Here is a 12,520-nt window from a genome sequence, read left to right on the forward strand (position 1 = left end):
AAACTTGCCCTAACTGATGGAGACATGAATTCTGCTCTCTGCAAAAACATTTTCAAGAAGAATGTCTGGCCATCAGGGTTTGCCTTAATAATAATAATAATAATAATAATAATAATAATAATAATAATGGATTGGATTTTATATAGCGCTTTTCAAGGCACCCAAAGCGCTTTACAATACCACTATTCATTCACTCTCACTTCATACACTGGTGGAGGCAAGCTACAGCTGTAGCCACAGCTTCCCTGGGACAGACTGACAGAAACGAGGCTGCCATATCGCGCCATCGGCCCCTCTGGCCAACACCAGTAGGCGGTAGGGTGAAGTGTCTTGCCCAAGGACACAACGACCAAGACAGACAGAGCTGGGGATCGAACCGGCAACCTTCCGGTTACAAGATGAGCTTAATTAGAATATTGCATTTTATATTTACCCAGATTATCTTTGTAATATCAAACATTTAAGCATTAAATACGGCACAGCTTCTGTATCATGTGGTATAAGGCTCCGCCCTTGTCATTTGTTGAGCAGGAGGAGTGAGCGCTTGTTTTCATGCAGATTAAGTCCCGGATCAAAATGCGGTACAATCGTCGTCTTTTTTTTTTAAAATCGTTGTCATTTGGAAATGAGATCGCACATAAGTATGAATCGAGATCGCGATTTTCTAACGATTAATTGTGCAGCCCTACTACAGTATATTAATAAAGTAGGTTCTGACAAAAACAGAGCCACAAAGTGGTAATTTAAAGCATATTGCCAGCTTATTTCACTTCAGTGCTCTTTTTCCTCCATTTTTCCTCACATGTTAAAATATTTTTCCTTTAAACCAACTTCCAAACTGGCAAAATGAAGCCATTGTAGAAGTGCCAAGAACTAGAGTTAAACACTACATGAATAGACCTGTTAAAATACCCAGGTAAACACAAGATTTTAAAAAAATAATAATAATTTTTTATAACAAACTGGTACATTGCCTTCCCCTTCATAACAACTGTACTGTGTTTGTTCTTAATAACTTCTGCATATGGATTATGTTAATTCTCATAGCTAGGAGTGTAGCAGCCTTAACTGACAGCTGTGCTATCACACTGGTTTCCATACACTATTGCAGACTAAAATTTGAGTATTTTATTAGTCTGATATCTGACTCACAGATATATGAGCTTATGCACTGCACCTAAATGTTTTATAGATGCAGCTTTCCAGCATAAGTCTCCTTCCTCAAGTACACAAGTATCTTTCATTTTGGAAAAGATCTCAAACCTCGGGAAATGCAAAACAAGAGCTACAGCAACAGGTGTCGATACTGTAGAGAATATTGGCCAATCAGAAGCTTATGAACAATAGCATACACAATCTGACATCAAAAAAGACATAAAAACATCAAAAGTGTGCACCTTTAAGTTATATTTATTATTATCATCCACATGTAATCAATGAAATGGAGATGGAAATCATCAACCTGGAAAAATCTTTCAAAAGCTTGATTTTCAGTCAACAAAATTGTTTATTTCTGGACAAAAATGCATAGAAAAAGTTGTTTTCCAAATACCTTGTATGTGAATATGTAAAGGGCTCAATGTGCAATTTTTGCTTCAGCAGGAAATCTACGTATTAACTTACAGTGTAACTGGAAAGCCTTCTTTACCCTATGACGTAACCACCCATGTAATCTGACATGCATCTCCTGAGAAATATAACTATGTGTCGGGGTCCACACAGCCCATAATGCTTCTTATTGGTGTGGAAGGTTATGGCGTAAGGTCCTTTCCTCCCATCATCTCTAACCAGTCACAGCAGATGGCTGCCCCTGCCTGAGCCTGGTTCTGCTGGAGGTTTCTCCCACTTAAAAGGGAGTTTTTCCTTCCCCTTGTTGCCAAGTGCTTGCTCTCATTGGATGATTTAATTGGTGGGGTTCTCTCTCTATTATTGCAGTGTCTCTACCTTACCATATAAAGCACCTTGAGGCGAGCGCTGTTGTAATTTGGCACTACATAAATAAAACTGAAGTAGACTGAATTGAATTCATGGTGGGATCTCGATTACTGCGGAACATTATTAACAAACCTAGAATATACTTGTTTTCATGACATGTGACTCATTTCAAGGAAAATGTAGATTCATCTTCTAAGCCATACTTGTCGCGATGCAGTTTTGTTTGATGACGTGTCTTATCAGCAGGATACTGTATATATTTAACACCACATAGGCAAGTAACATTAAAGGAGTGAACTAGTTTTTCCAGTATCTTACACATACTGCTATAAAGAATTGTAAGATGTGGATTTATTATTTATTCTTTAAAGGTTTTTGCCTTCTGAGGAAAAGGAAATGCAAAGAAGCTTTCCAATCCTGTTCCACCTTTTTGATCTCAGGGTGAACCGCTCTGGTAACCAACTCTGTAAAGCCAGTGATCAACAAAAACATCACACATTTTGCAAGCATAACTGTCTGCAATATAAATGTGAAATGTCATCACGGCTTGTGTACAGCATTTCCTGAGGATTCTTCTTCATCAGTCCAAGAAGAATGAAGCCTTTCACTGGGCAAAATGGAAGGAAGACATTTGAGATGATGGGTTCTTTGGTTTGGAATCAAATAATCACAGCAGTGGTAAATCACTAGTGTATAAAACATATCAAATTATGGTTTAGATTATCACATTATGGTAGCGCTCACTGCGCCTTGGGAGAAGAGGTAGAGGGAATCTTCAGAGAGACTTTTAAGCCTCACAGGAAATAATATATATATATATATAGCAGAGGTGTATGTAAAGAATGTAAAACCCCCAAAGACAACTTTGATTTCTTGTATGGGCATCAATAAATTATTTTAGCAACTACACAATACTAAAATAATTGTTAATGCTGATTAGGTTCATGTAGTTTAGGAACGCATACTTTCTTAGCATGCTTGTCTTTTGTTGTTTTCATTCACTAAATTTTAACATATCAAATTACCTCGTCTAAACCCTCCACTGTGCACTGTGTCATGTATAAGACACTCATCTGTGCAACAACCACAATCAGAATAAGTTTCTGTGTATGCTGGCGCAGCTGAGATTATCCCCCCAAAGGAACATAATTGAGGTCAGTGGGCCTCTATCCTGCTGATTATGACTAACCTATTGATAGGTTACGACAGGCGCTCATTAAGCCTGCTCATTTTTCAGAGTGAAAAATGCTGAACTGTAATGTAAGCACAGAGAGCAGAGCACAGTAATTACAGATTACAGCACGGTTTAATGTTGTGCACTTAACATAGCTGTTTTGCAATGATTTTAAATGCAGACTCTATTACGTTTTTCTCCCCCAACTGGTCTATTCAAAGATGATGCGAAGGCTGAAAGGGAGAATATATTCTGCTACTCTGTGTTTTGGATCATGGATGGTAGGCTGTGCCACACTGTTATCCATGTGGGTGGTGTGGCGCTGGTGTGAATGGAGGCTGGTCTTTCTGATATTTTGTGTAGAGTAGTGTGCGCTACTCTGAGAAGAGTAACACTTATGATGTGTTTAATGTAATGTAACAGCTATAAAATCAATTTGATACATTTGTTCTGATAAAAAAAAAAGGTAATAAATAGATGTTAGTGTTAAATAGTATGCACTCAGCACAGTCTCATTCTGCTGTTAAACACATTAACTTTTACCATTCAGGGTACTACAGCCTCTGATAGATGCAGTGTGGGAAATCTGGTCTTTTGGTGGAGTGGGTAGGTGTGGGGGGATTTGGGGTCTCAGTCTTTAAAACAAGGCTGCAGACTGTTCAGTATTACAGTGGTATGTAACAAGCTTGGGCTTAGCAAAACACTTTTAAATGACTAAAATTCTGATATAATAAGTCATCAGTGTAATTCATTTAAAATGGCATGGTGTTACATCACATTTTTAAACACAATGAAAAAAGAAATTCTGCCTAAAGGCCACAAGATTACCTTATGAAAATGCATATTAGTCTTGCACTGTTTGGATCCCTTTGTAACCCAATTATAACAAAGGAAGGCTGTAAACGACGGTTTAAAAATCATAACACTAAACCACTCTTGTACATTATTTCACTGTTATTGCAGCATAGAGGTGCAGGTTTATCATTCGGTGTAGCATTGTGAAATCACACTCAAACAAAACACTGACCAAGGACATCAGCTCTGATGCTGCCAAGACGAGGCTCAGGGACACACCTTTGAATTTAAAACAGGTGTGAGGAGGCAAATGAAAGACCTCTGGGAGTCAGTTAGTGTGTGTGTGCATGCGCGTGTGTGTCTAGAAACAAGCTATTTTTTCGTGGCAGCTGTAATGCCACTGTAACCACAGTCTATCAGATCATACTGTGTCCTCTTGTCTTGTTTTGGGGCGATCTGGCTGATCTAGTCCTCCCTATCCATATGCATCAGACTTTCTTGGACAAATACACACTCTGCAGGCTGTCTCCCCTCATGGTTATTCACAAACTACGAGTGTGCAAACAGGGTGTCCATATTTCACGTCACCTTTACTGACATTTCTGTGTTGCATAAACCCCGCTGCACGCTTGAACTCTGCCCACTTGCCTGTCCTCGATCAAGCCTTCTGTCAATATTAATCAGTGCATAGCAGCTTTGCATACGCGCACCTATCAACTCTCAAAGGGCAACGCAGCACAAAAGTACTATCCATGACAACACTGGTCTGAAAAAAAGCCCCTCCCACTGACAGCTGGCTTATTGTGTGCAGTCGCTCTGAAGCGGCCTTGTTTCCCTTTGCTTGGACAGTTCAATAACTAATCTCAATGCAGCCAGCAGCATGTAGCTTTGAAAATGAGGAGGGCATGCCCAATGGAAAGTCATAATCTGCTTGTCAGTGTAGTGTCAGTTTACTGGTAAGCTAGCTTGTCAGTTCACGAGGATTCTTAGATGGGTTACTGTGCACACCTCATTATAGCTGCATAATACTTAATAGAAAGACAAGATGAGAATTTTTTTTTTACTGAATTTATGACGAAAGGGCATGTTCCTCCAAATTTTCCTTGCGTGAGAATGTGAAGGCCCCCCAAAAGACTTTTCTTTTAACTTTAAAGTTCAACAGTGTGCTGTTTTAGGGAGAAAATTTTGAAAATATTTACCTAATTTGACTTTTGAATATTTTGCAACTTACCCATCCTTTAATCTTTTAGACTCTAGAAAATAATTAGTTTTATTTAAATCAAAAGGTTATCATGTCCGGTTATTATTCCTGAAATTTCAAATGACATTTTGATATGTCACTCTATTATTCCCACTACAATAATGGACTTAAGAAAGGGCAGTTTGGTCCTTGAGTTCATTCATCCATCTGTCACATCTCAGACACCCAATTTCATCTAAGCTCAGTGGGGATGATGCATGTCACCAAAGCTTTACTAATTAGCTCAAGGAGGTCACAGCATCCACCTCCTTTGGTTGAATGCATGAAGAATATACTGCAGAATATGTTATCCTATTTTGGTGGACAGCGACTTGAAAGAAAATACATTTTCTGTGTCATTATTCTGCTATGTGCAAAAATCTTGAGCAATTCCTCATTCTTTATATTTTTAGCTAAGCTTTCAGTAGTTTTTCTTTGGACAGGTAAAACAATATTGAAGCCGTTCACACTTACCTGACCTTTCTTTACAAACACCCAAAAATGCACCTAAATCAACGCAATGTAGCAAAGAACTAATTTTAAATGGCATCTTTAGGTACTTTGTTACCAGCAGCCTGTTGCAAAGACAAATAATACACACTGAATGAACAATGTCAAAGGTTGAGCAGTTTGACAGGCATAAAATAGCATTTTGCACCAACAAGACAACTACCAAAGAGCTATTAGATAATAACTTGCAGTATATGGGCATGGTGTGCAACTTGATTGCCAATAGCTTCATTTTCAGCATGACATTCATTCCAAACACACTGCCAATGCAATAAAAAGCATACATGGTTAAAGAAATGACAAGAAAGCTTGCCTGAGAGAGTTACAAATAAAGACTTTCATAACAAACATTTACTGTAAAGCTTGTTAGAATAGTGCAAACTCTGTTTTTGCCTTATATGCTGTATCTCCATGCATGTTTGCATGTGTTCTGCATTTTCCTTGCAAAATATAGAGAGATGGCTCAGTACTTTGGCACAATACTGTACCTTGTTTTTATTTATTGTTCATGCGGTCCTATACTTTTTTTTTTTTTGCAATGCACAATTTAAATGTAGCAAAAACTAAAATCGTATTTCAATTTGAATCATTAAAACTGTGCTCATCACTCTGCCAACATTGAATGAATTGTGCATCAAATTTATAGTTGTTAGCTAAGTCAAGACATGAGTCATAATACCTCCAATATATCTTATGACAGCGACACTTACAATAGCATGCTGACCTGTCAGTGATCCCTTGGTCAACGGTTACTTACAATGACATCACACACAAAATCTGAACACGCAGAGCAAACAGTGGATGTTCCTGAACACAAAGCATCAAGGCTCGTGCTCTTGATGTACAGCCTATTGGGCCACAAGAACCATGTGTAGTCACCACTTTCTGCTTGGACACACACTAACAATTGGACACGTCTGGAGTGCTGGGGCCCAGACCCTGAGGAAGGACAGATGGTGCCCGGGATTGAGGACCGCACCCTCATTAGCATGAGAAAAGAGAAAGACAGAGGCGGGGGAACAGGTACCCTCTCTTCTGTTTTCCACTTCTATAAAGATTAGAGGCTGGGGGTGACTCATTTACCCAGCAGACTCTAAGGCACTGCTTTGGAACCCAATTATAAGAGGATACTGTCAACTCTAAGGGAAAGAACATCAAGCGTTAGGCTCCTGTTTCTATTTAGTGCGGCTTAAATCAAAAAGGTTTTCTTAACTATATTGAAGCATTCTAGTTTATTATTATATTAGCCTCCCAGAACACCTAAATAAAGAGATTTGTGATATTAAAAAGATTACTGTACATTTTCAGTGAGATAATCAAAACACAATTATTTTCAAATATATTGCGATTCTAAGTTTAAATGTCAATAAAATGTTTTAATATAATGTATCTCACAAATTCAAACTTTTACAGATTTTTTTTTGAGCGATAATAGCGTCTTCCAACATTTCACTAGAGGCATCGTTTACCTGAAGACTAAAGTTGCCACAGCAGCAGTGTCGGAGCCTCTCTGTGGCTGGAATGAGGCCGTTCTGTTGTTTAGACTCATTAGTCATACCAACCGCAATCTGAGAATTTCTCATGACTACAAAACTACCTTCTCAAAAGCAATGCCTTCCTTTATCTGCTAAAAGCTAACATTTAGGATTCAATGTTTCTGCAGAGCAACAACAGTAACTGCAACATGTTAAGCCAGAAGAAGAACTTATGTTGGGTCTGTGTTTCCACAAGCCCCGCTAATTCTAGAGATTTATTCATCATGAAAAAAACAAGACAGTCGATCGATCGATTATTTGCGCAAGGGAGGCCTCGTCTGTGTCCACCACGAAAATGACCCCCAGATCTGACCTCCTCCTGCTACCTTTTATTGAGAGACAGTTCACACAAAACACGTCAGAACAAAGCCACGCCCCCTTGGTTCTAAGACAAAGCATTTTATGTATATGTGTGAACTTCTGTAAGAGTGTGTGTGTGTGTGTGTGTGTGTGTGTGTGTGTGTGTGTGTGTGTGTGTGTGTGTGTGTGTGTGTGTGTGTGTGTGTGTGTGTGTGTGTGTGTGTGTGTGTGTCAGACCTCCTGCTGACCAAAGGGTCGTAAACCCAGGAAGTTTACATCAAAAGAAACAGATCTTTCAGATAGGATGTATCTACAATAAAACCTCCCCCAGCACAGAGTGGTTGGAGAGGTGGTCAGGATCAAAGGAATGGCTTTGATCCTACTGCTTGAACTAAGACTGTACAAATTTAAGAAACACAATGGCAACATTCAACAATTAGACTTAACACTTATATAAAAGAAATCCTACCAAGGTGAATATCTGCAGTCCATGGTGTACTCTCAGCATAGTATCAAAATCATGTTTTGTCTCCCCCTTCTGGATAATTAGAGGACAGCATCTTCAGTAAATCCCAAATACTATAGCACCACCCTCAGCACAGCATCTCTTTATCTTTTATTCTAAGGTACAAAATACAAAAGATTGGGAGACTATGGATCCTGGTTTCCACCTCTGAAAAAAATAAAAACAAAAATAAAACAAATAAACTGCAATCTATAAGTAAAATTTATTATCTCAAAATTTCAACATACTAACTGAAACATCTTGGGAAATATAGAAAATAAGGAATAGAACGTGGAATTTGCTGTCATTAAATACTTTTTTTTTCAGTGGCAGAAACAAGCTGCCAAGGAGACAGAAGTATATGCTGTTAAAAGAAATTATGAAGATGGACTGGGTGGGTTCTATTTTTGCACCTAGAGAAACTTTATAACTAATTTTGTAAATAAACTGCACTAAATAATGAGCTTACACAAATATATATTGCACATTAATAAGCACAATAATATTGGTATTAATATGATATATCAGTCTTTATCGCCGGGGGAAGGAAAAGGAGTTTACTGAGCAGGCCAGGTCAAATTAAACATGTTTTACAACTTGTCTTGGCTTCATTTTACCATAGCTTACTTTACAGTTAATTTGTATCATAGAAAAAAAAACTAGCTAAAAAAAAATACAGGATATAAAGCATGCCATGTCGAGAGATTCACTTTAGGGTTGGACCATTAACTGTTATTTTAAGAGAGTAGGTTATCTTCCAAAAGGTTTTAAAAACAAGATACAGGAAATTCCAGTACCTCTTGCCCCTGCTTAAAAATGATAACAAAGGAGACTCCAATCCAGCCCACTCAGTTTATAAAAAGTGAAGGAGTGCTTTTTGAACTTTTAATTGTATTTTCATACCTTTTACTTGATCCATCCATACAACATCAAAGTACACTGACGTTTTCTATGAGTTAGTATAAACTTCATATTTTAATTTATACTAACAGGACAGTCTGAGCGGCCATAACACAATGAGGTTTAGTTCAGTTCACACTTATTTTTTATGCCAGAGGGGCCGATGGCGTGATATGGCAGCCTTGCTTCTGTCAGTCTGCCCCAGGGCAGCTGTGGCTACAACTGTAGCTGCCTCCACCAGTGTGTGAATGTGAGAGTGAATGAATAGTGGAATTGTAAAGCACTTTGGGTGCCTAGAAAAGCACTATATAAATGCAATCCATTATTATTATTATTATTATTTATATTTAAAGTTTAAGTTCTAATGTTTCTGTTTCAATGACAGACAAAGCTTACATTTACTGAAAATCTATCATTTTCAGTAAATGTTTCCTTGTCACCACCAAACATCAAGTTTTCCGTGTCTTGAAATTTTGATAATTATAATTCAAAGGTGATGGAAGTGAAAAGAAGCTGCCTGTACACTGCACACAATTTGTAGCTGATGCAGAGGTTTATAAAAGGCTCAGTGTAGACCAGGGGTGTTGAACAAAAGGCCCAGAATCAGAAATCTTTGAAAAATGTGAAGAAGAGCATACATTGTGGACTTTTAAGTCTACTTTCAAAAAATGTAAAGCTTGTCTGACTGATTAATGTCCTCCCCCTGAGTCTTTAGTACATCAAGATAATAGATTATTAAATGACAAAAAAAAGCTTGTTTCTTTTTTTTCCTTTCCACACAACGCACAATCGACAGACGGATTGGTGCAGCGGCTGCAGTGATGCGGACGCTGTACAGGTCTGTTGTGGTGAAGCTGAGTGTAAAAGCGAAGCTCTCAATTTACCGGTCGATCTACGCCCCTACCCTCACCTATGGTCACGAGCTGTGGGTAGTGACCAAAAGAACGAGATCGTGAATACAAGTGGCAGAAATGGGTTTTCTCCGAAGGGTGGCTGGCCTCTCCCTTAGAGATAGGGTTAGAGGTCCGGCCATTTGGGAGGGGCTCAGAGTAGAGCCGCTGCTCCTCCACATCAAAAGGAGCCAGTTATGGTGGTTCGGGCATCTGACAAGGATGCCCCCTAGGCGCCTTCTGGGCGAGGTTTTACGGGCATGTCCCACCAGGAGGAGGCCCCGGGGCAGACCCAGGACACGCTGGAGAGATTATATCTCTCGGCTGGCCTGGGAACGCCTTGGCGTTTCCCCGGATAAGCTGGAGGAGGTGGCTGGGGAGAGGGAGGTCTGGCCTTCTCTGCTTGGGCTGCTGCCCTCGCGACCTGGCCCCGGATAAGTGGAAAAAAATGGATGGATAACGCACAATAGAAATGTCTGTTTTTTTATTATTTGTGGGTTAAAAAAAAACTTTCTCCATTAAAAGTCTGGACAATGAGCTGCCAGAACTTTTTCTGTAATTTTACACATTTATGTTTTACAATTTAAGCCCCAAAGGTTCATGTTGACAAATTTCTTTAATTAAATAGAGTGGCATTTCTCTACCATGCAATACAACTGAGATGTGCTGTTGAAATTGCACTTCATTTTTTCATATACTGAAATATGGCAGGAATGAAATGTGCATCTAAACTTATTTCCACTGACAGAAAGGGCCTTTTTACTGACATGCGCTATATTTGACCTCACATGTAAAATGAGTTTGAAAACCCTGCTCTAAACACTGGTCAAGATAGCAATTATGACACACTTTACAGGGCTTTCTTGTAAAGTGTGTCACTTAAATTAACTTTGAAGTTAGAATCAAAGCTATAGTACCAAAATTCAAAAGAGTTAACCCAAGTCCTTCACAATCAGTTAAGAACAAGAGAAAGCAATAGGGAAACAAATATAGATAAATTTGAATCAAATACAGATAAATGAGAAGACAACAAATTAACATTAAAAACATAAAACAGGCCTGATGGTACTCAAACTGAACTCGAATTAAAAGCCAAAGTAAAAAAGTTTTAAGATGCGATTTAAAAGACTGAACAGACTCTGAAGTACGAATATCCTCTGGCAGATTAATCCAGAGTCTGGGTGCTGCTACTGCGAAGGCCCGATCTCCTCTATGCTTCAATCTAGACCTCGGTTGTGCTAAAAGCATCTAGTTAGATGATCTCAGCACTCTTTTGGGGTCATACATGTTGAGGGGTTTGTTTAAATAACTAGGCGCCATATTATTTAAAACTTTAAAAGTAAACGAATCTTAGAATCAATACGATACTTGTAAATTTGCGAAAACTGGAGTGATGTGTTCATACATTCTAAAACCTGTTAAAAGACTCACAGCAGCATTTTGGACGAACTGCAAGCGATGGAGAGATGAGTGTTGAAGACCCAAATAGAGAGAATTGCAGTAGTCCAGTCTAGAGGTGATGAAGGCATGAATAAGTGTTTCTAGGTCTCTTGGAGGAAGATAAAGCTTAGCTTTGGCAATTTCACATAACTGATAAAAACTTGTTTTCACAACTGTGGACACTTGCTTCTCTAATTTAAAAGAGCTATCTAAAAACACTCCGAGATTCCTTACAGTGTGAGAAAGATGAGAAGCAAGAGGACCGAGGGTGTCAGTTAACTTGTTCAAAGGGGCATGAGTTCCAAATACCATAACTTCAGTCGTATTTTCATTTAGTGTGAGAAATTTCTGTGTTAACCAGTCTTTAACATCATGCAGACAGTTAAGCAAAGGCTGTAGTGGGACAGAGACATCCAGTTTCAAAACTAAAAGCAAAAATAAGTTCACACCCTATGAAGGTATGCATGTACCTACAATGGGTGTGATTATGCCTGCATATATAGTGTGAGCTCTCGTCACACTATATACCTTCATGTTACATAGGCTACTCTGTACTAAAAAGGGTACAAATGTGTGCGTGTGATGTTTAGGGATTATAACTACAGGGATTGTTTGGCTACTGCTTCTTGAATATTAGTGAATATTGGTGCTAAGTAGAGCACACTTTGATCTTAAATGAGCTGAACCAGTGAAACTCCCCTTTCTGTCACTGTATAAAAAGTTCCACTACATACTTAATGTTTGAAATATTTTAATACTAGGGGAAAAAAGGGCAGTTTCAACAATACATTGCAGTTTTTCTGATTAAGGCTTAAATTGTAAGAAATAAGTGCGTAAAATGAGAGAAAAATTGCACAAACTAAAATGTTGAAACAAAAACATTTTTGTCAATGTTTTGGATGCCTTTTATTTATACTATTAACCCACTATAAAAAAAAAATCATACATTTCTACAGTAGATAGCGAAAAACTGGAACCTTATTTTTTTTAATTGTTTGTGTATTGTTTACTTTGTTGTAGCATAAATGGCCATGTGGGAAGGAGACGCTGTAGAAGTTGTTAAAATTCAGTTAAATATAAATAGTTTATGTCCTCCTTCACATTTTCCATCCAGTGGGCTGCTTTTGCCGACTGATTCTGGCCCACAGTCCTCATGTGTGATACCCCTGACATGCATAATCAGAAACGTGCATTTGCAAAAGTGCATTGAGCACATCAGTTAGGAAAGGACATACAAAAGGAAACTGTGAGGTTGCTGCTTTACAAAACTTTATAAAACCCTAATGTGCAGGCTAT

The 12,520-nt window shown here is 38.5% G+C and overlaps 1 protein-coding gene across 1 annotated transcript in view; it reads right to left on the reverse strand.

Annotated features, from left to right (window-relative positions):
• LOC146565601 (serine/threonine-protein kinase PAK 3) overlaps nucleotides 1-12,520 on the reverse strand; it is a 49,394-nt gene that overhangs the window by 36,018 nt on the left and 856 nt on the right. The window lies entirely within an intron of this gene.

This window comes from Mchenga conophoros, linkage group LG10 (genome assembly GCF_057382185.1).
Source record: "Mchenga conophoros isolate Kocher_MC1m ecotype Shallow Benthic linkage group LG10, M_conophoros_male_GT1.1, whole genome shotgun sequence".
In the NCBI taxonomy this organism is placed as follows: Eukaryota; Metazoa; Chordata; class Actinopteri; order Cichliformes; family Cichlidae; genus Mchenga; species Mchenga conophoros.